Source organism: Mobula hypostoma, chromosome 30, assembly GCF_963921235.1.
Source record: "Mobula hypostoma chromosome 30, sMobHyp1.1, whole genome shotgun sequence".
Classification (NCBI taxonomy): domain Eukaryota; kingdom Metazoa; phylum Chordata; class Chondrichthyes; order Myliobatiformes; family Myliobatidae; genus Mobula; species Mobula hypostoma.
The window spans coordinates 3,219,908-3,245,141 of NC_086126.1; the positions used below are offsets into that span (position 1 = coordinate 3,219,908).

The 25,234-nt window shown below is 47.9% G+C and overlaps 1 long non-coding RNA gene across 1 annotated transcript; it reads right to left on the reverse strand.

The window, feature by feature from the left end:
- Nucleotides 1–478: 478 nt before the first annotated feature.
- LOC134339627 (uncharacterized) lies at nucleotides 479–10,272 on the reverse strand. Its single transcript, XR_010016431.1, has 3 exons — nucleotides 10,144–10,272; nucleotides 7,359–7,547; nucleotides 479–2,784 (listed from the first exon to the last, which is right to left on the reverse strand). It is a non-coding gene; the product is annotated as an uncharacterized LOC134339627 (long non-coding RNA).
- Between the last annotated feature and the right edge of the window lie 14,962 nt (nucleotides 10,273–25,234).

Below are 25,234 nucleotides of genomic sequence, written 5' to 3' on the forward strand. Positions count from 1 at the left end.
AAACATCCTCTCCACATCCACTCTGTCTGTGTCCTCTGGTCCTAGACTCCCCCACTGCAGGAAACATCCTCTCCACATCCACTCTATCTGTGTCCTCTGGTCCTAGACTCCCCCACTGCAGGAAACATCCTCTCCACGTCCACTCTATCTGTGTCCTCTGGTCCTAGACTCCCCCACTACAGGAAACATCCTCTCCACGTCCACTCTATCTGTGTCCTCTGGTCCTAGACTCCCCCACTATAGGAAACATCCTCTCCACGTCCACTCTATTTGTGTCCTCTGGTCCTAGACTCCCCCACTATAGGAAACATCCTCTCCACATCCACTCTATCTGTGTCCTCTGGTCCTAGACTCCCCCACTACAGGAAACATCCTCTCCACGTCCACTCTATCTGTGTCCTCTGGTCCTAGACTCCCCCACTATAGGAAACATCCTCTCCACGTCCACTCTATTTGTGTCCTCTGGTCCTAGACTCCCCCACTATAGGAAACATCCTCTCCACGTCCACTCTATCTGTGTCCTCTGGTCCTAGACTCCCCCACTATAGGAAACATCCTCTCCACGTCTACTCTATCTGTGTCCTCTGGTCCTAGACTCCCCCACTATAGGAAACATCCTCTCCACATCCACTCTATCTGTGTCCTCTGGTCCTAGACTCCCCCACTATAGGAAACATCCTCTCCACGTCCACCCTGTCGAGGCCTTTCAATACTCAGGAGGATCCAATGAGATCCCCTCCCCGTCATTTTTCAAAACTGCAGGAGGCATCAAATACTCCTCATAGATTAACCCTCTCATTCCTGGGATTATTCTTGTGAACCATCTCTGGACCAAAGCCGGCACCTCTTTTCTTAGACATCATTAGGCTTCGAGTATGGAACATGGAGCCGAGTGCTGGGCTGTGGCCTGACCTCCAACTGCTCCACGTCCCCGTCCCTAAACCCTGACCCCTGACCTCTGACCCCTCCCTTCCGTTCCGAGGACGGCCCCTACGAACCGAAGGGGCAACTCAGTCTCAGCTGCCACCTTGACGGACCCTGCACCTCAGCACCGTCTTGACCATGCACAGTGCAGTACATAAACATTAACATAAATTATGATCAGAATATATAAAGTTAATAAATAATGCAAAGAGAGAGCAAAATACTGTGTTGGCCTCCATGGACCATTCATAAATCTGTTGGTGGAGGGGAAGAAGCTGTTCCTGAATCGTTGAGTGTGTGTCTTCAGGCTCCTGTACCTCCTCCCTGATGAGGGCACATCCTGGGTGATGGGGGTCCTTAATGATGGACGCTGCCTGTTTGAAGCATCGCTCCTTGAAGATGTCCCAGATACTGGGGAGGCCGGTGCCCGTGATGGAGCTGACTGAGTTTCCAACTCCCTGCAGCTTTTTCCTGGCCCTGTGCAGTGGCCCCTCCAGTGATGTAGCCAGTCAGAATACTCCTCATCGGTCAGCACTTCGCAAAAGTCTTGGGGCAGATGTAAAAAGAAAATCCTGCAAAGCGAAGATGCTTTCAAAAATAATGAAATGATGCTGGGAAGCAGCTGGAAGATGGACGAACCTTTTCTGACTACAACATTCAGAAAGAATCAACTCTGCATCTGGTGTTGAGACTGCGTGGCGGGCTTTAACTTGGACTGGGCCCTAATCAGTTTCAACTGCATTGTAATTTTTAATCCATTCTCTCTCTGGTTTTTGTAATGATCAAACAGGTCTTGAGTATATAAAGCGTGTAGATAATAAGGATTTTGTCAAATAAAAAAAAAATGAAATGAAAAGTTTCCAGATATCAAAACATTTACTATAAAGAGCAGTAAACAGCAAAAGAAACTGTCAAATCAATATTTGATTATTGTCTATTCAGGAATAATGCAGTCTGTTCTCTGTTCGTCCATCACTGTCTGGTTTGGATCAGCTCCCAGACAAGGCAAGAATAGACTCCAAAGAATTGTCAGGGCTGCAGAAAGGATTATTGGTGTGAAGCTGCCCTCGATCCAGGACTTATATGCATCTAGATTCAGGAAGCGAGCAAGCAGCATCATTGTAGACCCATCACACCCTGGACATCACCTGTTCCAACTCCTTCCTTCTGGTAGGCGCTTTAGATCACTGTATGCCAGGACAAATAGGTACAAGAACAGTTTCTTTCCATATGCCATCAGTCTTATGAACTCTTGAAATTTAGTCTATTATAAATCAAGTCCACCTGTACATACACAGGTATACCTCACTGTATATAGTTCACGATTATTTGCATTATTGTTTTGTTTGCTTTTTGATTCTGTGCAGCGAGAGCTCAGGGAAACTGGCATCAAACTCCCTGTATGTGTCCACATACTTGGCAATAATGGAGGATTCTGATTCTGATATTTGGTGTGACCTTTAAGACTGCACCAATTCTCTTAGGTACACTGTCCGGCAGTTCTATAAGGAAATGGGCTGGCTGGTTGTTCCGAGCCCCTTGCCACAGTTTGTCTGCGGACTTCGGCTGCCTGACTTGCTTCTGTCTCTCCGGGTAATCCCAGGCAGTCTCGACGGTGTTGAGATCCGGGCTCTGTAGAGGCCAGACCATCTGGAACCATTTAAATAAAAACCTTGGCCGCCTAAGACTTCAGTAGAAGTCTGCTGGAGTCTTTGGTGACAAATCCCCTCGAACCCCCGGTGAAATCTGGCTGCCATCGTGCCTTCGTGTTTGCATCCCAGGATGTTGGGCCAGGAGAGATGTTGGCACCCAGGATCATGAGTGATAGACATACACGTGATATCAAAATTACCTCTTTTTCTGCACGACAAATATAATCTATCATAAAATTATAAATTATACCTAAAATTATCATAAATTATTCCTGAATTATCATAATTCATACACCTTTTCTAAATCTGCTACGTAAACTTTCTCTCTGAGACTAATGGGAAAAGCAGACTTTTTCTGGGAGTGGATGACACTAGACCCAGAGGTCATGGGTTAAGGGTGAAAGGTGAAAAGTTTAAGGGGAACTTCTTCACCCAGACGGTGGCGAGAGTGTGGAACGAGCTGCCGGCAGAAGTGGTGGATGCGGGGTCCACTGCAATGTTTAAGAGAAGTTTGGATGGGCACAAGAGGGGACGGCCTGGATTGTGAGGGTCCCTGATGAGAGCTGTCCCCTCGCCGAGACAGTGAGGAACATCTGTTCCTCGTTGGTGGAGGGCTATGGTCCAGGTGCAGGCCAATGGGAAGAGGCAGACTAACGGGACAGCACAGACTAGAGGGGCTGAATGGACTGTTCCTGCGCTGTTCCTCCTGCCAGACGACAGCATCGAGAAGAGGAGGTGGGGGTCCCTGATGAGAGATATCGCCTTCTTGGAAATGTCCCTGCATGGTGGGGAGAGCTGTACCCCAGAGAAATTTCTTTGGCCAGAGGGTGGTGAATCTGTGGAATTTTGCCACAGACGGCTGTGGAGGCCAGGTCATTGGGTATATCTAATGTGGAGTCGATGGGCTCTTAGTAAAGCTGCGGGGAGGAGAATGGGGTTGAGAGGAATAACAAGTCAGCCATGATGGAATGGCGAAGCAGACCCGATGGGCTGAATGGCCTAATTCTGCTCCTATGTCCTCTGGTCTTATAAAAATACAGGGGAAATGGAGAGGAACCGAACGAGAGAAAGTTGGACAACACACGCTAGGCGCGGGAGGAACTCAGCAGGTCAGGTCAGAGGAATAGACAGTCGACATGTCGGGCCGAGAGCGTCTGCAGAATCCCGTGTGCCCATGGCAGGGTGCTGGGGAAAGGGGGGTGGGCTGGGGGAATCAAGCTAAGTTTTATTGTAGTAGGACGCCGGATGGGGGCGAGGTCGGCAGGGGGGCAAGAACTGACTGGGGGGGGGAAAGGAGAATTGGTTAGGGAGAGGGTTTCTGGTTGCCCGTTCAAGAGGGTCAAAGGGGAGTGATGGAACCGGGAAGGAATTTGTTATTCTGGCGGGTACCGGGTTACGGTGAAGAACTCTGTCCGCACAGGACGTTGTATCAGCGTCAGCTTTAATATCATTGCTGTCTCATGCCCGGCTGAGGCGTGTCAGCTGACGGAGATGGATTACAGCCAGCGAGCAGACAGAGAGAGAGAGCGCCCGTCAGCAGATTTGAAGGTTGTCAGGTCGGCTGATTCCGGGCACAGCGCCAAGACTGCGAACATTACCCCAGCAACAGCCACTGTCACTCTGGGGGCTGCGTAGGCCCCGTCCCTTCTGATTTATGTTCGTCCTTGATTGTTCAAGGATTGCGATGTACTTGCCGTTCTCCCTCCCTCCCTCCCTCCCCCCTCCTCCTCCCTCCCTCCCTCCCCCGTCCCCCTCCCCCCTCCTCCCCATTCCTCCCCCTCCCTCCCTCCCCCTCCCCCTCCCTCCCTCCCCCTCCTCTTCCCTCCCTCCCTCCCCCCTCCCCCTCCTCCTCCCTCCCCCCTCCCCCTCCTCCTCCCTCCCTTCCTCCCCCTCCTCCTCCCTCCCTTCCTCCCTCCCCCATCCCCCTCCTCCTCCCTCCCTCCCTCCCTCCCTCCCTGCCGCCTCCCCACCTCGACTCGTGAGCGTCTTCACAAATCCCGACTCAAGGGTTCACTGAATATGTCAGCCTTTTGCACAAAGGTCAAAAGACCCTCCGTCCCGTCCCGTCGCCTCACCTCGTAAAGACCGCGGTCCTAGCTTCTCGTAACGGGCATACACAACTGTGTCACGGTGTAGTCCGCCTGCCCCCGGCGCTGCTCTGTCAACACTTTTTGCAATGCTGTTCGCGTTGTAACGCCAGCTCAGCATCAGAATCACAAGACTTGTTTGCTTTGTTCAAGACCCCGCCACCCTCTACAGGGGTACGGCAGCTCGCCGGAGTCCCTCTGTCTTGGGCCGGTCTTTCGGGTTGTCCCCGGGTGTAGCCCTTCCTCCCCCGGGGGTGGGGGGGGAATGAGGTCTGTTGGTGTTTCTTGGAGGTTTGGGATGGGGCTCCGACCTCCTTCCTTTCAAAGCCGGGCTTGAGGCTGCTCACGCTGGAGTTACCATGGGACATAGGAGCGGGACGAGGCCACTCAGCCCATCAAGTCTAGTCCACCATTCCATCACGGATGATTTACTATCCCTCTCCTCGTAACCTTCGACACCCGAACTAATTCCTGAACCTCCGCTTTAAGTGTACCCGATGTCTCGGCACTGAATTCCACAGATTCACCGCCCTCTGGCTAAAAGAATCCCTCCACATCCCTGACTCAGATTTACGTGTTACCGCTGAGTTAGAGAACACACAACAGGGCCGCAGGACTTGGATGTGTCCAGGACAACGAAGCGGGCAGGAAACATCATCGCGGACGCTAACCGCCTTCTCCAAACCCTCCCTTCCTGAAAGCTCTATTGGGCTTTTAAAAAATTTAACGGCATCTTAAAAATTTCTTCCTCCAGGCAGTTAATCTGATAAACAATAGACAATAGGTGCAGGAGTAGGCTATTCGGCCCTTCGAGCCAGCACCACCATTCACTGTGATCATGGCTGATATCATCCACAATCAGTATCCAGTTCCTGCCTTATCCCCATATCCCTTCACTCCGCTATCATAGAGGGCTCTATCTCACTCCATCCAGAGAATTGGCCTCCACTGCCTTCTGAGACAGAGCATTCCACAGATCCACAACCCTCTGTGTGAAAAACTTTTTCCTCAACTCCATTCTAAATGGCCTACTCCTTATTCTTAAACTGTGGCCTCTGGTTCTGGACTCCCCCAACATTGGGAACATGTTTCCTGCCTCCAGCGTGTCCAATCCCTTAATAATCTTATATGTTTCAATAAGATCCCCTCTCATCCTTCTAAATTCCAGTGTATACGAGCCCAGTCGCTCCAATCTTTCAACATATGACAATATGATCAACCATTCTGGTTAGCCTCCCCGTGCCGCCCCCCCCCATCTATTACCCCTGTCACTGCACTGTAATCACCTTAACCCACGTTGTAAATACATACTGGGACTGATTTTTTTTATTGGCATCCGTTAGTCTCGTGAGACCATGGATTTGTGCCTTGGCCAGCAGTTGCCCATGCTGCAAGTCTCCCCTCTCCACGCCACCGATGTTGTCCAAGGGAAGGGCATTAGGACCCATACAGCTTGGCACCGGTGTCGTCGCAGAGCAACGTGTGATTAAGGACACACACGCTGCCTCAGCCAAGGCTCGAACTAGCGACCTTCAGATCACTAGACCGACGCCTTAACCACTTGGCCACGCGCCAACACCGGTGTATTTCATCATCATCACCAAGTGCCCCTTACTTCGCTGGGGTTTAGGGCAGCGGGGAATGTCCTCCATCTCGGTCCGTCCTTGGCCATCTTCTCGACTGTGCCCCTGGTGTGGTTCGGGGTCTTGGTCTTGGCGGTGTTCGGGGCTCCCACCATCGTGCCAGTGGCTTCCTCTCGGTTTTCACCACTGTCAGTCACTCAAGTCCCGGGTGGAGTCTCAGGAATACCGTCGCACTCTGACGTAGAAGGATTCTTCATTGCTGTTTCAGTGACAGATAGGGTTGTCAGCCCTGAACCTGGGGGATCGGTCGGCCACTCTTAGTCTGACCTCTACCCTTTGACCTGTTTGGGATGGGTGACCCTACCAAGAGCCAAAGCGTAAAGCCTTATCTCCAGCCAATGTAGCTCTCCGGGTCACCGAGGCACGTGAGCCTCCAAACCCTATGACGGGGTTGAGGCCCACTTGGGGAGTTTATGTACGTACACACATCTTATTCCATATCCATACTTCAACCTCTAACCCTATTAGTGTTTTTGTATAATTCTTTCTTTACAGCTGTTGAATGCTGTTTTTGTTGTCTATTGCCCTGACAACACACCACAGCAAATTCCCTACACTTGTAAGTGTATATATTGAATACAGTTGACCCTTGATACTAGATCAATCTATCCCTCCCACATGGCCCTCCGTTTTTCCATCATCCATGTGTATATCTAAGAGTTTCTTAAATGTCCCTAATATATCTGCTTCTATCACCAGCCCAGGCAGGGTGATCCACACACCCAGCACTCTCTGTGTAAAAAAACCTACCTCTGACATCCACCCCGCCCATACTTTCATAGAACATAGGAACAGGTACAGTATAGGAACAAGCCATTCGGCCCACAGCATTGTACTGACCCGGCTAAAAAGCAAATCAAAAACACCCAAACACTAATCCCTCCTACCTACACCATGTCCATATCTCTCCATCTTCCTCACAACCATGTGCCCCTCCAAACGTCTCTTAAAAGCCTCTAATGTATTTGTCTCTACCACCACACCAGGCATCCACCACTCTCAGAGTTAAAAAACTTACCCCTCACGTCCCCCTTGAACCTACCCCCTCTCACCTTCAATGCCCTCTGTTAGACATCGCTACCCTGGGAAACAGATACTCCCTGTCCACTCTATCAAAGCCGGCCGGTGGTGTAGCGGCATCTGAACAGGATTTCGAGGCGAGCGGTCTCGGGTTCGAATCCAGCCGGCTCCTCGCACGCTTTCCGCCCGTGCTGGGTTGAGTGTCGAGCTGACAACTCGGCCTTGAAAAGAAAAACAGACAAAATGCAAAGGCAGCTGCAAGATGTGCCACAAGGCACGGGGAGGACACAGAACATAGAAATCTGCAGCACATTACAGGCCCTTCGGCCCACAGTGTTGTGCTGACCATGTAACCTACTCTAGAATTACCCTACCCACTATTTTTCTAAGCTCCATGTACCTATCTAAGAGGCTGTTAAAAGACCCTGTTATATCCACTTCCACCACCGTCGCCGGCAGCCCATTCCACACACTCACCACTCTGCGTAAAAAACTTACCCCTGACATCTCCTCTGTATCTACTTCCAAGCACCTTAAAACTGTGCCCTCTCGCGTTAGCCATTTCAGCCCTGGGGAAAAAACCTCTGACTATTCACACGATCAATGCCTCTCATCATCTTGTACATCTCTATCAGGTCACCTCTCATCCTCCGTCGCTCCAAGGAGAAAAGGCCGAGTTCACTCAACCTATTCTCAGAAGTCATGCTCCCCAATCCGGGGATAACAACGAAATCCATGCCTCTCATGATCTTATAAACCTCTATCTGATTTCCTTCAATCACCTTAAAATTATGACCCCTGGTATTAACCACCTCCTCCCCTGGGAAAAAGGCAGTGGCTGTTAAAGTGCATCTCCTCCTTTGGAATATGTTCCAATCACTATCCACTTCCCTGAACTCCCCAGTCGAAACAACTTTCTCCATGGTAAACACAGAATTATTCCCTCATCGCAGATAAAGCATTGTGCTGTTAAAAGAGAGAATTTCACATAAAGCAGTCGAACGAAAAAAGAACCCAAGGGAATCAATCAATGAAAAGCTACACTCGAACAAAGACTGACAGACAACCCGTGTACAGAAGAAGACAAACTGCGCAAATATAAAATAATACTGACAACACGAGTTGTAAGGGGCCCTCGAAAGTGAGCTTGTAGGTTGTGGAGTCGGTTCAGAGTCGAGATGAGTGAAGATGTCCACGCCGGTTCAAGAGCCTGATGTAATAAATCGTCCCGGTTTAAGATGGCGCTCGTGACGCCCAGCGACTGCTTAACGGCGGCAAAGCACAAAGCTGTGAAATACCTTATTAATAACACTTTTTAATAATGATCAAAGCTACCAACGCAGAGGCCGGCCAGAGAGATAGCCGAGGGAAGCAGAGGCGGGCGGGGGCACAGGGAAGACATGTCAAGGCAAGCGAAGGCGGAGGCGGGGTTGAAGCAGAACCGCGGCGGCCCCGAGAGCGGGAAAAGCCCCCGTGTCTGATCGACTTAAGTGCCAGGCCGAACGGGGAAGGTCAGGTACGGGTCGAATCATGGCTGTGGGGTTCAGGCCCCACAGAGCTCCCCAAGAGCGAGAACCGGCCGGATGTTTGAACCATTTAAGCGCCGGACCAGATTGAAAAGGGTCAGGGTGTTGGCGTCGGAGGCAAGGGACGGGCCAGTTCAGCTCACTGCTCTGTGACATTCACTCGGCTCTGCGCTGAACTGAGGCTGTGGCCTACTCAGGCTGCAGTGAGGCCTGGCTCCATGTCTGTGATCCTGTGATGTTCACTCAGCTCTTTCCTGAACTGAGACTCTGGCCTACTGAGGCTGCAGTGAGGCCTGGCTTCGCGTCTGTGATCCCGTGATGTTCACTCAGCTCTTTCCTGAACTGAGGCTGCAGTGAGGCCTGGCTTCGCGTCTGTGATCCCCTGATGTTCACTCAGCTCTGCGCTGAACTGAGGCCTGGCTTTGAATCTTTCGTAAAGCTTCAGTTCTGAATGCCATTTGCTGATTTTTATTGTTTTTTCTTCCTGTTTTTTTATTGTTTTTTTTAATTCTTTTTTTTCTCTTTGTGTACTGGGTGTTTGATGGTCTTTTCTTGCGGGTTCTTCGCTTTGCGGCCGCGGGAAGACAAATCTCAAGGTTTTCTATAGTATACACACTTTGATAATAAACGAACTTCGAACTTTTGGACACCCCCGGACACCCCATTTGCCTTTGAACAGTTTAACACACCCCTCTCCCCGCCGCCAGGCCAACAGCTCCAGCGAGTTTACACAAATGTTTACCACTGGCCGTTACAGGGAGTCCCCAGGTCAGAGAGTCCGTGCCAAAGCATCTGCTGTTTGTCCATAGAGAAACCCGATCAGTCCTCCCATTTTAAAAAAAACAGGCCCAGATAATTCCGTCCAGATTCCAGGAAGCCAACGTTTAGCGGAATGGAATGTGCTGTGAGTTGTTGTTTAACAAGAGAGAGGGGCAGGGAGGCAAAGGGGTAGCAATGAGTGTGGAGAGGGAGTGAGTCCGAGTGAGGGTCACAGGCGTGACTGAGAATGTGGAGGGGGTGAGGAGGTGGAGGGAGGGAGGTGATAGAGGGAGTTGTGAGAAGGAGAGAGACTTACACAGTCAGGGGGAGGGAGAAATGGGGAGAGAATGTGCTCCAGGAAATTTTCACCGACCCTCTCCTGTGGGATGGGGGCATTACATTTCAGAACAATATTGGTGAATAATCAAGTGGCCACAACACAGCGAGCAGCCGTCAGCGTCGGCAGCCCGAGGGACGACAGGCAGCAGAGGAAAACCAGGGCTAGAAAGAGTAGAGAGAAAATAAAACTTACAAGGATATTGCCGGGACTAGGACCTCCAGCACCCAGGGCATGCCCTTTTCTCACTGCTACCATCAGGTAGGAGGTACAGAAGCCTGAAGGCTCACACTCAGTGATTCAGGAACAGCTTCTTCCCCTCTGCCATCTGATTCCTAAATGGACATTGAACTCATGAACACTACCTCACTTTTTTTTTAATATACAGTATTTCTGTTTTTGTACGTTTGTTTTAATTCTATTCAATATAGGTAATTGATTTACTTGTTTATTTATTATTATTTTTTAAATTTTATTTATTATTTTTCCTTTCTGCCAGATTACGCATTGCATTGAACCGCTGCTGCTAAGTTAACAAATTTCACGACACATGCCAGCGATAATAAACCTGATTCTGATTCTGATTTGAGTTATCGGGAAAGGTTGAATAATTTAGGACTGTATTCCCTGGAGCGCAGGAGAATGAGGGGAGATTTGATAGAGGTATACAAAATTATGGGGGGTATAGACAGGGTAAATGCAAGCAGGCTTTTTTCCATTGAGGTTCAAGTTGGATGAATTTCTTCCCCATTTAGAAAACAGTCTACACCCTTATTCCCTCTACCAAATTGCATGACCATACACTTCCCTGCATTATATTCCTCCCCCAATTCTTTGCCCATCTCCTAATCTGTCTTTCTGCAGACTCTCTGCTTCCTCAAAACTACCTGCTCCTCCTTCTATCTTCATCTCATCTGCAAATGTGGCCACAACGCCATCAATTCCGGCATCCAAGCCATTGACATATAACGTAAAAAGGATTGGTCCCAACACAGACCCCCGTGGAACACCACTAGTCACTGGCAGCCAGTCAGAAAAGGCTCCCTTTATTCCCACTCTTTGCCTCCTGCCAATCAGCCACTGCTTTGTCCGTGCTAGAGTCTTCCCTGTAATACCATGGTCTCGTAGCTAGTTAAGCAGCCTCATGTGTGGCACGTTGTCAAAGGCCTTCAGAAAATCCAAGTACACAACATCAACCGATTCTCCTTTGTCTATCCTGCTTGTTCTTTCTTCAAAGGATCCCAGCAGATTTGTCAGGCAAGATTTTTCCTTAAGGAAACCATGCTTACCTGGGTCTATTTTATCATGTGCCTCCAAGTACCCAAAACCACATTCTTAACAATCGACTCCCAACACCTTCCCAACCACTGAGGTTATTCTAGCTGACCTATAATCTCCTTTCTTCTGCCTCTCTCCCTTGTTAAGGAGCGGAGTGACATTTCAAATTTCCCAGTCTTCCAGGACCATTCCAGAATCTAGTGATTCTTGAAAGATCATTACTAATGCGTCCACAATCTCTTCAGCCCCCTGTTTCAGAACCCTGGGGTGTACACTGTCTGATCCAGGTGACTTATCTACCCTCAGACCTTTCAGTTTCCCAAGAACCTTCTCCCTAGTAACAGCAACTGCACTCACCCCAGCCCCGGCACTCTCGAATCTCGGGCACACTGCTAGTATCTTCCACAGCAAAGACAGACACAAAATATTTATTACATTCATCCACCATTTCTTTGTCCCCCGCCATTACTAGCTCTCCTGCCAAAGGGTCTCGGCCCGAAATGTCGACTGTTTACTCTTTTCCGTAGATGCTGCCTGGCCTGCTGAGTTCCTCCAGCATTTTGTGTGTGTCGCTGCCTCTCCAGCATTGTTTTCCGGTGATTTTGTGCAAGGCCACAAATGTCATGACCTGCGCACAGGTTCTACTTCATCAGTTAACGGAGAGGAACGCGGTGCGGTCTTCCGCTGCTGTAGCCCGTCCACTACAAGGTCTGACGTGTTGTGCGTTCAGAGACGCTCTTCTGCACACCGCCGTTGTAATGTGTGGTTAATCTGAGTTACTGTCGCCTTCCTGTCAGCTTGAACCAGTCTGGCCCTTCTCCTCTGAATCAGAATCAGGTTTAATGTCACCGGCATGTGTGTGAAATTTGTTAACTTAGCAGCAGCAGTTCAATGCAATACATAATGTAGAAGAAATGAAAAAATCAATTACAGTATATGTATATTGAACAGATTAAAAATCATGCAAAAACGGAAATAATATATATTAAGAAAGTGAGGTAGCATTCACTGGTTCGATGTCCATTTAGGAATCGGACAGCAGAGGGGAAGAAGCTTTTCCTGAATCGTTGAGTGTGTGTCTTCAGGCTCCTGTACCTCCTCCCTGATGGTAGCAATGAGAAGAGGGCACGTCCTGGGTGATGGGGGTCCTTAATGAAATATAGCCACTGCCGTGCCCTCTTTGTAGATGCATTGGTATTTTGGGTCCAGGTTAGACACCCAGGAACTTGAAATTGGAAGTAGCAAGTCCCTCTGTAAGGATTTGTGTGTGTTCCCTCCTCTTACCCTTTCTGAGACACCGCTCCCTGAAGCCGTTCTGAGTATTTTGTAGGCTCGCCACATGATTGGCTGATTAGATATTTGCATTAACGAGCTGGTGTATCTAATATAGTGGCCACTCAGTGAATGTTAGGGATAATAAACAAGATTTGATTTTATGTTCATTCTGAGGGGAGGTTTTGAATTTATTGAGAAGTTGGTCTCTCGAACTTTCATCCGCCATTCGCCCTCCTCACCAGGACTGCAGGATTGTGCCTCTGGGTTAAAGGTTGCTGCTTTGTTTGTGCCAATTGTTCAGGAATAATTAACTCTGGCTCATTGAGCAGAGGCGAGACGGAATGCACCCACCGCGTATCAGTCGCTGCCGGACAAAATCGGCTTCATTCCATGGGAGTTTGTGGCATCTTGTCAGGGCAGCCCCTCGAATGTGGCACACCCCCGTCATCGCCCCAACCATCAGCGGTCCGAGCTGGGGAGAGGGGCCTTGCTTAGTCCTCATCCTCACATAACCCTTCCCCTCACCTAGCCCATCCCTTGCATAACACTCCCCCTCGCATTAACCCCACCCTCTGCTGTAGGAAAAAGGACAGAGAGGGTTAACGACTAGTAACCAGGGACGTGGATTGTGCTAACGTGGTAACGGGGAACCGCAGACAAAGAGATATGGAATGTAGCCGTGACAACACCAAAGGTTCAGGAACTTCACTGATCATGTTACAGTGTGCAGCCATTGTTGTAGAAAATTGTATTTACTGTTCGACCTGCGGGAAATCATTTGACCCTGTAATCAGGACCCAGTCTGTTATTGAATGAAGTTTTCCTGTCGCCATCAATTTCTTATCAAACTGTAGTTGTTCTGGTAATCTCGTCAGCTGAGAATGCAGAATCTATATCAAATCCATCCTCGGGTAGATCAGCTTTGTCTGGCCTCCTGGTACCAACCAGTTTTTAATAAATCGCCCGATATTTCCAACTCCAACTCCCTGTGACCTTTCTGTTGTCTCTGAAATGAAACAAATTTCAAATCAAAGTCCGGGACTTCAACCAGGCTTGGTTGAAGAAATCCCTGCCCAATCACCATCAGCATATAACCTGTGGCACCAGAGGTCCCGACAGACTAGACCACTGTTATACTAAGAGAAGGAATGCCTACTGTTCCAAGCCCAGACCATATTGCGGTAAATCTGATCACTGGGCTGAACTTCTCCTACCTGCTAAAGAGCAAAGCTCCAGAGATGAGGACAACAAAGGGGTGGTCACGGGAGGTGGAGGAGAGGCTATGGGATTGCTTAGAGTCAGTGGACAAAGACTCATCTGGGGATCTGAATAAATATATCCTGCTTGTCATGGACTTTATTAAAATGGTTGCAGGTGAGTCTGTCCACACAAAATCATTCAGTCTTCCCCCAAGCAGAAGCCTTGGATAAACCATGAGGTCGGCACTCTGCTGAGGGCCGGATCAGAGACGTTCAGGCCTGGTGACCAAGAAAGTCACAGGAGATCAGGGTACGATCTCCAAAACCCCATCTCACTGGAGAAGCGGCAATTCTGGACCAGACTTGAAACAACGAAGGACGCCCAACAGTCGCGGCAGGGCTTGAATGCCATCAGCTCTTATTAAAGTTCAATTCAGCGACACAGGGCCTCCCCTCCAGATGAGTTCAATACCTTCTCTGCCTGCTTTGACCATCAAAACCTGGAGGAACCGTCTCAGACTCCCACAGACCCCAGCGATCGCACAATTTCCGAGGCCGACGTGCGAGCAGCCCTCAGGATGGTGTGCCCACCGAGAGCACCCGGTCCAGACGGGGTACCTGGCCGCCACTAAGGACCTGTGCTGACCAATTGGCTGGGGTGCTCACCGAGATGTTTAACCTCCCGCCCCGGCCGTCCGAGTGCCCGAGAAGAAGACGGTGACCTGCCCCAACGACTATGGTCCAGTACCACTTCCATCCGCTATGATGAAGTGTCTTGAGGGGTTGGTGTTGAAACATATCAACTCCTGCCTGAGAAGCGACCTGGATCTGCTCCAGTTTTCCTACCGTCACAACAGGTCCTCAGCAGATGCCATCCCGTTGGCCCTTCACTCAACCCTGGAACATCTGGACAGCAAAGGTGCATACGTCAGGATGCTCTTTATTGACTACAGCTCAACATTCAATACCATCATCCCCTCAAACTAATCAATAAGCTCCACGACTTTGGCCTCAATACCTTGTGCACCTAGATCCTCAATTTCCTCACTTGCAGACCCCAGTCAGTTCAGACTGGCAACAACACCTCCATGATCTCCATCAGTACAGGTGTGAACTTCACCCCACTGCTCTCCTTGCTTTACACCCATGACTGTGCGGATAAGCACAGTTCCAATGCCATGTTCAGGTTTGCTGACGACACCGCTGTCCTTGGCCAAATCAAAGGAGGTGATGAATCAGCACACAGGAGGGAGATTGACAATCTGGTTGAGTGGTTCCACAACAACAACCTCTCACTCAACACCAGCAAGACCGGGGAGATGATTGTCGACTTCAGGAGAGGGAAACCAGAGGTCCATGAGCCAGTCCTTATCAGAGGATCAGAAACTTTAAATTCCTCAATGTTATCATTTCAGAGGACCTGTTCTGGACACGGTACATGAAAGCAATTACCAAGAAAGCACAGCCGCCTCTAATTCCTCAGGAGTTTGTGAAGATTTGGCATGACATCTAAAACTTTGTCAAACTCCTATAAATGTGCAGTGGAGAGTGTAATGACTGGCTGCATCACAGCCTGGTATGGAAACACTAATGAATGGAAAATTCTACAAAAGGTAGTGGACACAGCCCAGTCCATCACGGGTAACCCTGCCATAGTTGGATGTATCAGCAAGGGAGATGAGGCTGAGTACAGGGCTACGGTAGGAAACTTTGTCACATGGTGTGAGCAAAATTATCTGCAGCTTAATGTGAAAAAGTCTAAGGAGCTGGTGGTGGACCTGAGGAGAGCTAAGGCACCGGTGACCCCTGTTTCCATCCAGGGGGTCAGTGTGGACATGGTGGAGGATTACAAATACCTGGGGATACGAATTGACAATAAACTGGACTATTCAAAGAACACTGAGGCTGTCTACAAGAAGGGTCAGAGCCGTCTCTATTTCCTGAGGAGACTGAGGTCCTTTAACATCTGCCAGACGATGCTGAGGATGTTCTATGAGTCTGTGGTGGCCAGTGCGATCATGTTTGCTGTTGTGTGCTGGGGCAGCAGGCTGAGGGTAGCAGACACCAACAGAATCAACAAACTCATTCGTAAGGCCAGTGATGTTGTGGGGATGGAACTGGACTCTCTGACGATGGTGTATGAAAAGAGGATGCTGTCCAAGTTGCATGCCATCTTGGACAATGTCTCCCATCCACTACATAATGTACTGGTTGGGCACAGGAGTACATTCGGCCAGAGACTCATTCCACCGAGATGCAGCACACAGCGTCATAGGAAGTCATTCCTGCCTGTGGCCATCAAACTTTACAACTCCTCCCTTGGAGGGTCAGACACCCTGAGCCAATAGGCTGGTCCTGGTCTTATTTCATAATTTCCTGGCATAATTTACATATTACTATTTAACTATTTATGGTTTTATTACTATTTATTATTTATGGTGCAACTGTAACGAAAACCAATTTTTCGTTAAAGTATGACTACTACTACTAAAGCCCTCCCAACTATTGAGCACATCTACGTGAACACTGTCGCGGGAAAGCAGCATCCAACATCAGGGACCCCCACCACCCAGGACTTGCTCTCTTCTCGCTGCTGACAGCAAGGAGCAGGTACAGGAGCCTCAGGACCCACACCTTCAGGTTCAGGAGCAGTTGACACCCCTCAACCGTTAGGCTCCCGGACCGGAGGGACGCAGCAGGCACAATCTCACCGGGCTCGACGCTCTCTTTGCTTTCGGCCTCTCTCTGCATTCAGCGGGAGGGAGGCGGCTCTGCTGCCGACGGGCAGAAACGTCAGTGCGGCCAAGGAGCAGATTAGCAGGGTCACTAAGTATCCGGGGCAGGCGAATTGGTCGGCCGGTCACCATGGGGACCGGGCTCAGGCTGAATCCGCAGACAATGCCACCACTGTGTGGACAGATCCCCGGGGGCCGTGAGACATTAGCAATATTTAAAAGGCACTCGCACCGTACATGGATAGAAAAGCATTAAAGGGATACGCTCCATACCGCCGGACAAGATCGGCTTCAGTCTGAGCGCGTTTGTGGCAACTTCCCAGCACAGTTGGTTAAGGTTTTTGTGGCCTGGGGAGATAGAGGGGACAAGCTCCCACTACCTATTAAATGGTGTGCGTCTCAAATCGCCTTCGACAACCAAGTCCAGCTCCTGGCTTTCACTGGTTTAGCTACTAACCCCTGGTGGAACCCAGGTTCTACTGACAGGAGAAGGGGCAAAGGGGCACCTTAAATCCAGTCTCTTTGGGCAGACGGAGCTCGCCAGCCGCGGTTGGCAGCTCATCTCGGAGAAGGAAGAGTCTGATCTCAAACCCCCGCTGCCTTGGGACGGTACCCGCCCGTGGGGAAAGGCTTCGGGAGTGAACCCCGAGGGAAAAATCCGGAGCTGGAGTCCCTGAGGGAGTCCCACAATGGCTGCCAACTCCTGCGATGCCGCTGGTGCCAAACTGTGCCGGCCTCTGCGTGGAGAGGGCGACCCCGCTGTGTGGGCAACAGCGTACTGCCCTGGCCTGTGTATGACACCCGTGGTCAACCTCAACCAACGGAGGGCCTCTATCTGGCAGGGCAGCCCCTCGACTGGGGTCCTGGGAGTGGTGTGGCACCCCATCAGTACCCTCCAGCCGTCGGGCTCCTTGTCCGGGGTGCATAACTTCACTCGCCCGGAACTGATTTCACGGCCGTGGACTCGCTCTGTTCTCAGTGTTATTCATTTCATTCTTTGAACTATTTGCCCTCTTTGGCACAATGTGTCTTTTTCATGATAGTCTGTTCTGTTCTCCTCTGGGTGCCCAGAAGAATATCAATTTCCAGTTTGTGATATGACAAACACACTTTGAGACGGCACGGTAGTGTAGCGGTTAGCACAACGCTCTACAGTGCAGGCGACCAGGTTCAATTCCTGCCCCTGCCTGTAAGGGTTTTCTACCCGTCCCTGTGAGTGCTTGGATTTCCTCCGGGTGCTCCGGATCACACCCCCTCCTCCTCTGGATGTGCCTGGACACATCGTCCTTCCCCCTCCCCAGGGAGTGTTAGCCTGGACACATCCCCTCTCCCCGGGGGTGCTCATACACTCCGGAGGAGTCTGGACATATGCTTCCCCCCCCCCCACCCCCCGCCCCGACGAAGGGTTCCGGCCCGAAACGTCGACCGATCTTTTCCACGGATGCTGCCCGACCTGCTGAGTTCCTCCAGCGTGTTGTGAGTGTTGCTCCCCACCCCCACCCGCCTCCCCGGGGATGGTCACACAATACGGAGTCTGGACACATCCATTGTTGGCAGAATCTCACATGGTGATGTGAGGGCGAGATACCTCAGCTGGTGGAGAGGTGCCACAGCAACTCCACGTCAGTCAGACCAAAGAACTGATTGTTTCCTTCAGAAAGGGTAAGAGGAGGGAACACACACAAGTCCTTCTGGAGGGACTTTCTACTTCCAATTTCAAGTTCCTGGGTGTCTAACCTGGACCCTCTAAACCTTTCCTATCCGTGTACCCGTCCATATCCCTCTAAACCTTTCCTATCCGTGTACCTGTCTGTATCCCTCTAAACCTTTCCTATCCGTGTACCTGTCTGTATCCCTCTAAACCTTTCCTATCCGTGTACCTGTCCATATCCCTCTAAACCTTTCCTATCCGTGTACCTGTCCGTATCCCTCTAAACCTTTCCTATCCGTGTACCTGTCCATATCCCTCTAAACCTTTCCTATCCGTGTACCTGTCCATATCCCTCTAAACCTTTCCTATCCAAATACCTGTCCATATCGCTCTGAAACTTTCCTATCCATGTACCTGTCCAGGTGTCCTTTAAATGTTGTTAATGTACCTGCATCAACCACTACCTCTGGCAGCTCATTCCATGTACAGATCACCCTCTGGGTGAAGAAGTTGCCCCTCATGTCCCTGTTAAATCTCTCCCCTCTCACCTTAAGCCTCTAGTCCTAGACTCCCATACCCTGGGGAAAAGACTGGGGTAGTGCATGTCTCTTATTTATTTAGAGACACAGTGTGGAATTGGCCCTTCTGGCACTTCAAGATAACCCCAATTTAACCCTGACCTAATTGCAGGACAATTTACAATGATTAATTAACCTACTAACCGGTACGTCTTTGGGCTGTGGGTGGAAACCAGAGCACCCGGAGGAAAGCCACACAGTCACAAATTCCTTACAGACGTTGGCAGGAATTAAACCCGACTCACTTCTCGCTACCACCTCAATGCTCCTGAGACTGATATTCTTTATTTGCACAGTCTGGCTCTTTTCCAGATTTGCTGTTTGGCATTCTTCGATAAAGTTCAACGTAAATTTATTATCAGAGTGCAAATATGTCACCATATACAACCCTGGGGTTCATTTTCCAGTGGGCTCACTCGGTATATTCTATATCGTAATAGAATTCCCACCAACCAGGACACGCTCTTTTCTCACTGCCGCCAGGTAGAAGGTACAGGAGCCTCAGGACCCACACCACCAGGTTCAGGAACAGTTATTACCCCTCGACCATCAGGTAGAAGGTACAGGAGCCTCAGGACTCACACCATTAGGTTCAGGAACAGTTATTACCCCTCAACCATCAGGTAGAAGGTACAGGAGCCTCAGGACTCACACCACCAGGTTCAGGAACAGTTATTACCCCTCAACCATCAGGTAGAAGGTACAGGAGCCTCAGGACTCACACCACCAGGTTCAGGAACAGTTATTACCCCTCAACCATCAGGTAGAAGGTACAGGAGCCTCAGGACTCACACCACCAGGTTCAGGAACAGTTATTACCCCTCAACCATCAGGTAGAAGGTACAGGAGCCTCAGGACTCACACCACCAGGTCCAGGAACAGTTATTACCCCTCAACCATCAGGCTCTTGAACAAAAGGAGATAACTACACTCACTTGCCCATCCATTGAGATGTTCCCACAACCAATGATCTCACTTTAAGGACTCTTTATCTCGGGTTCTCGTTATTTATTTATATCTGCACTTGCACAGTCTGTTGTTCATTGATCCTGTTTACAGTTACTATTCTATAGATTTGCTGAGTATGCCTGCAGGAAAATCAGTCTCAGGGTTGTATGTGGTGACGTGTATGGACTCTGATAGTAAACTTTACTTTGAACTTTGAGAGTCAATGAAAGACAGCACCCAATGGGGCAAACAGACAACGAGCGTGCGAAAGACAACAAGCTATGAAAATACAAAAATAAAGAAATAATAATAACAACAAATAATTAAGCAATAACTATCGAGAACAAGAGAGGAAGAGTCCTTGAAAGTGAGACCATAGGTCGTGGGAACAGTTCACTGTTGGGGTGAGTGAAGTTATCCCCTCTGGTTCAGGAATCTGATGCTTGAGGGGTAATAACTGTTCCTGAACCTGGTAGTGTAGGACCTGAGGCTCCTGTACCTCCTTCCTGATGGTTGAGGGGTAATAACTGTTCCTGAACCTGGTAATGTAGGACCTGAGGCTCCTGTACCTCCTTCCTGATGGTTGAGGGGTAATAACTGTTCCTGAAGCTGGTGGTGTGGGTCCTGAGGCTCCTGTAACTCCTTCCTGATGCTTAAGAGGTAATAACTGTTCCTGAAGCTGGTGGTGTGGGTCCTGAGGCTCCTGTACCTTCCTCCTGATGGCACAGCAGTGAGAAGAGAGCATGGCCTGGGTGGTGGGGATCTCTGATGATGGATGCTGCTTTCCCGTGACAGTGTTTCATGTCGATGTGCTCAATGGTGGGGAGGGCTTTACCCGTGATGGACTGGGCCAAATCCACAACCTTTTGTAGGATTTTCCATTCATTGGTGTTTCCATACCAGGCTGTGATGCAGCCAGTCGATACACTCTCCACCACACTCCTACAGAAGTTTGTCAAAGTTTGAGATGTCATGCCGAACCCTCACAGACTCCTGAGGAAGTAGATGCACTGCTGGGTTTCCTTTGCAATTGCTCTTACGTGCTGGGCCCAAGACAGGTCCTCTGAAATGATAACACTGAGGAATTTAAAGTTGCTAACCCTCTACACTCCTGATCCCTCGATGAGAACTGGCTCATGGGCCTCTGGTTTCCTCCTCCTGAAGTCTACAATCAGCTCCCTGGCCTTGCTGACGTTGAGTGAGGGGCTGTTGTTGTGGAACCGCTCAGCCAGATTTCCAGTCTCCCTCCTGTGAGCTAATTCATCACCACCTTCGATTCTTCCAACAACACCGTCGTCAGCCACCTTGAATGTGATATTAGAGCTGTGCTTAGCCACACCGTCATAGGTGTAAAGCAGGTAGAGCAGGGGTGAAGCACATGGCCTCATGGTGCACCTGTGCTGATAGAGATTGAGGAGGAGATGTTGCTGCCAATCTGAAGACTGAATGATTTCGTGGGGACACACTCGTCTACAACTGTTTTTATGAAGTCCGTGACAACCATGGTGTATTATTGAGATTCACAGATGAGTCCTTGAACACGGCCTAGTCCACTGACTCTCAGCAATCCCAGGGCCTCTCCTCCACCTCGAACAACCACCCCTTTGTTCTCATCTCTGGAGCTTTGCTCTTTAGCAGGTAGGAGAAGTTCAGCCCAGTGATCAGATTTACCGCAATGCGGTCTGGGCTCGGAATGGTAGGCATTCCTTCTCTTAGTATAACAGTGGTCTAGTCTGTCGGGACCTCTGGTGCCACAGGTTATATGCTGATGGTGATTGGGCAGGGATTTCTTTAAACAAGCCTGGTCTAAGTCCCAGACTTTGATTTGAAATTTGTTTCATTTCAGAGACAACAGAAAGGTCACAGGGAGTTGGAGTTGGAAATATCGGGCGATTTATTAAAAACTGGTTGGTACCAGGAGGCCAGACAAAGCTGATCTACCCGAGGATGGATCTGGTATAGATTCTGCATTCTCAGCTGACGAGATTACCAGAACAACTACAGTTTGATAAGAGATTGGTGGCAACAGGAAAACTTCATTCAATAACAGTCTGGGTCCTGATTACAGGGTCAAATGATTCCCCGCAGGTCGAACAGTAAATACAATTTTCTACAACAATGGCTGCACACTGTAACATGATCAGTGAAGTTCCTGAAACTTTGGTGTTGTCACGGCTACATTCCATATCTCTTTGTCTGCGGATCCCCGTTACCACGTTAGCACAATCCACGTCCCTGGTTGCTCGTCGTTAACCCTCTCTGTCCTTTTCCCTACAGCAGAGGGTGGGGTTAATGTGAGGGAGGGAGGGTAACTCAAGGTCAAGGGCTATTCAATGATGGGAGTCATGTGAGGCTGTGTTATTCGAGGGTTAGGCTATCATGAGATTGAGGGTAATGGAGGGCGAGGGCTATGCAAAACCTAGGTTAACGCAAGGGCCAGTTTACAGTTCTCCCTCCCCTCCCCACCCCGCCACACAGAATTGGGCTCCTAGGGCAACCCTCCAAAGGGTTAATTCCTGTTTCCAGCGAGCGGTGGGCCTGCAGAACACCCTGCCTGGGTGGCAGCAGAGACAGATACATTGGGGGAAATTTTCCTACCTCTGGTAGGAGGTACAGAAGCCTGAAGGCACACATTCAGCGATTCAGGAACAGCTTCTTCCCCTCTGCCATCCGATTTCTTTCTTTCTTTTAAAATATTTTTATTAATTTTCAAATTCATAAACATAGCAACAATACTGATACAAAGAGATTGGGATTACATTATTGGTAATTGACATACGCAAGTAAAAACTACGGATAATTCAAGTATATTAGGCCTCCCAAACTCTTAATATAATTAAACACGATAAGAAGAAAAATGAAAAAATATCAAGAAAAAAAAAACCCAAAATAAAAAAAAACTAAACTAAAAAAAGCTGGGCTACTATATTACATCGAATACAATCATTAATGTCGTTAACTCCACTCCTCTGTCCGTATATTTTAGGTTAATAAAAAGGATTCGGAAAAGGTCAAGCTATGTCGTATGAAAGCGTGAAATAAATGGCCTCCAAGCCTCTTCAAATTTAACCGAAGGATCAAAAGTGACACTTCTGATTTTTTTCTAAATTTAAACAAGATATAGTTTGGGAAAACCATTGAAATGTTGTAGGGGGATTGATCTCTTTCCAATTCAATAAAATGGATCTTCTGGCCATTAATGTAACAAATGCGATCATCCAACGAGCTGAAGAGAATAAGTAACTATGTTCCATCATTGGTAAACCAAAAATTGCCGTAATAGGATGAGGTTTTAAATCAATATGCAAAACTGTTGAAATAATATCAAAGATGTCTTTCCAAAAGAGGGCAAGACCAGAACATATGAGTTAAAGAAGCCACCTCAGAGTGACATCTATCACAAACAGGACTTATGTCAGAGTGAAATCGAGCTAGTTTATCTTTAGACATGTGGGCCCTATGCATTACTTTAAATTGTTTCAACCTATGTTTAGCACATATAGAGGAAGAGCCAACTAATTGAAAAATGTTCTCCCATTTCTGTATAGGTAAGTGAAGTTGAAGTTCCCTTTCCCATTCATTCTTAATTTTATCAGATACACCTGGCTGTATTTTCATAATCATATCATGAATAATTGCTGTTAAACCCTTCTGATAAGGGTTCAAACCTAAAAATTTTTCCACGATATCAGTTGGATATGAAGTTGAAAAGGTAGGTCGTGTGGTATTTAAAAAGTTTCTAATTTGGAAGTATCTAAAAAAATGCTATCTGGGCAAATTATATTTATTAGACAAGTGTTCAAAAGACATGAAACAGTTATCCAAGAATAAATCACAAAAACATATTATACCGCAAACAACAGGAATTCAGCAGATGCTGGAAATCCAAGCAACACACATCAAAGTTGCTGGTGAACGCAGCAGGCCAGGCAGCATCTCTAGGAAGAGGTACAGTCGACGTTTCAGGGTCTCGGCCTGAGATGCTCTCTTCTTAGAGATGCTGCCTGGCCTGCTGCGTTCACCAGCAACTTTGATGTGTGTTGCAACATATTATACCCTTCATTTTCCATATCAAAAAGACTTGATCCATAACAGAGGGTTGGAAAAAAAATTAGATATAATAGGGCTTGTTAAAATAAATTTACAAAATTGAAACCATATTCGTAATGTGTATTTAATTATTGGATTAACCATTTGTTTATTCAATTTAGAGAGAACAAAGGGAAGCAAAGTCCCTAAAATAGACACCAGTGAAAAGCCCTGTACAGATTTACATTCAAGGTTTACCCATTGTGGACTTGGAATTAAATCCAAATCTTGTGTCCAAGATATTAAATATCGAATATTAATTGCCCAGTAATAAAATCTTAAATTTGGCAATGCCAAACCACCATCCTTTTTGGACTTCTGTAAGTATTTTCTACTTAGTCTAGGATTTTTATTCTGCCATATATAAGAGGAAATTTTAGAATCAACAGTATCAATAAAGGATTTAGAAATAAAAATTGGTACCGTTTGAAATAGATATAAAAATTTAGGTAGAATAATCATCTTAGTAGCATTGATTCGGCCAATCAGTGATAAAGACAATGGGGACCATTTAGTAAACAATTGTTTAACTGATTAATTAACTGTAAAAAAATTGAGTTTAAATAAATCCTTATGCTGCTTAGTAATTTTAACACCCAGATAGGTAAAATAGTCAGTAACCAGTCTGAATGGTGAACGTCTATAAATCGGAACCTGCATATTTAATGGGAAGAGTTCACTCTTATTAAGACTCAATTTGTAGCCAGAGAAGTTACTAAACTGAGCAAGCAGGGATATTACTGCAGGAATGGATTTCTCAGGGTTAGAGAAACAAATCATCTGCATATAGTGATCATTTGTGTATCTCATTCCCACGGGTAATGCCAAGTACATTAGGTGAGTTACGAATAGCAGTAGCTAAAGGTTCCAAGGCAATATTAAATAATAATGGGCTAAGAGGACAACCCTGCCTAGTGTCACGAAGCATCTGAAAACAGGGAGATCTAGACTGGAGAATGTATTGCCTCTGTCGACCAGACTGGATTTATTAAAAATCGTTATTTCTTTTTAATATTAGGAGATTAATAAATATTGTTTATACTTCTTCATCTAGAACTCCAGAATGTGTCATTTCACTGGACACTGAGAAAGCGTTTGACAGAGTCGAATGGGCATATTTATTTAGTACGCTTGAGAAATGTAATTTTAGTCCAATATTTATATCTTGGATTAAACTGATATACCTTACCTCTTCGGCTTTGGTATTTACCAATAATCAAAGATCAGATTTCAGAATGGACATTGAACCTGTGAACACTACCTCAATTCTTTAATATATATTATTTCTGTTTTTGAACGATTTTTAATCTATTCAATACACATATACTGTAATTGATTTAGTAATTATATTTTTTTTCTCCTTTGATATTATGCATTGCATTGAACTGCTGCTGCTAAGTTAACAAATTTCACGACACATGCCGGTGACAATAACCCTGATTCTGACCTTTAGGAGACTCTTAGACAGGCTCAAGGATGATAGAAATATGGAAGCTATGTGGAAGGGAAGGGTTAGATTGATCTTGGAGCGGG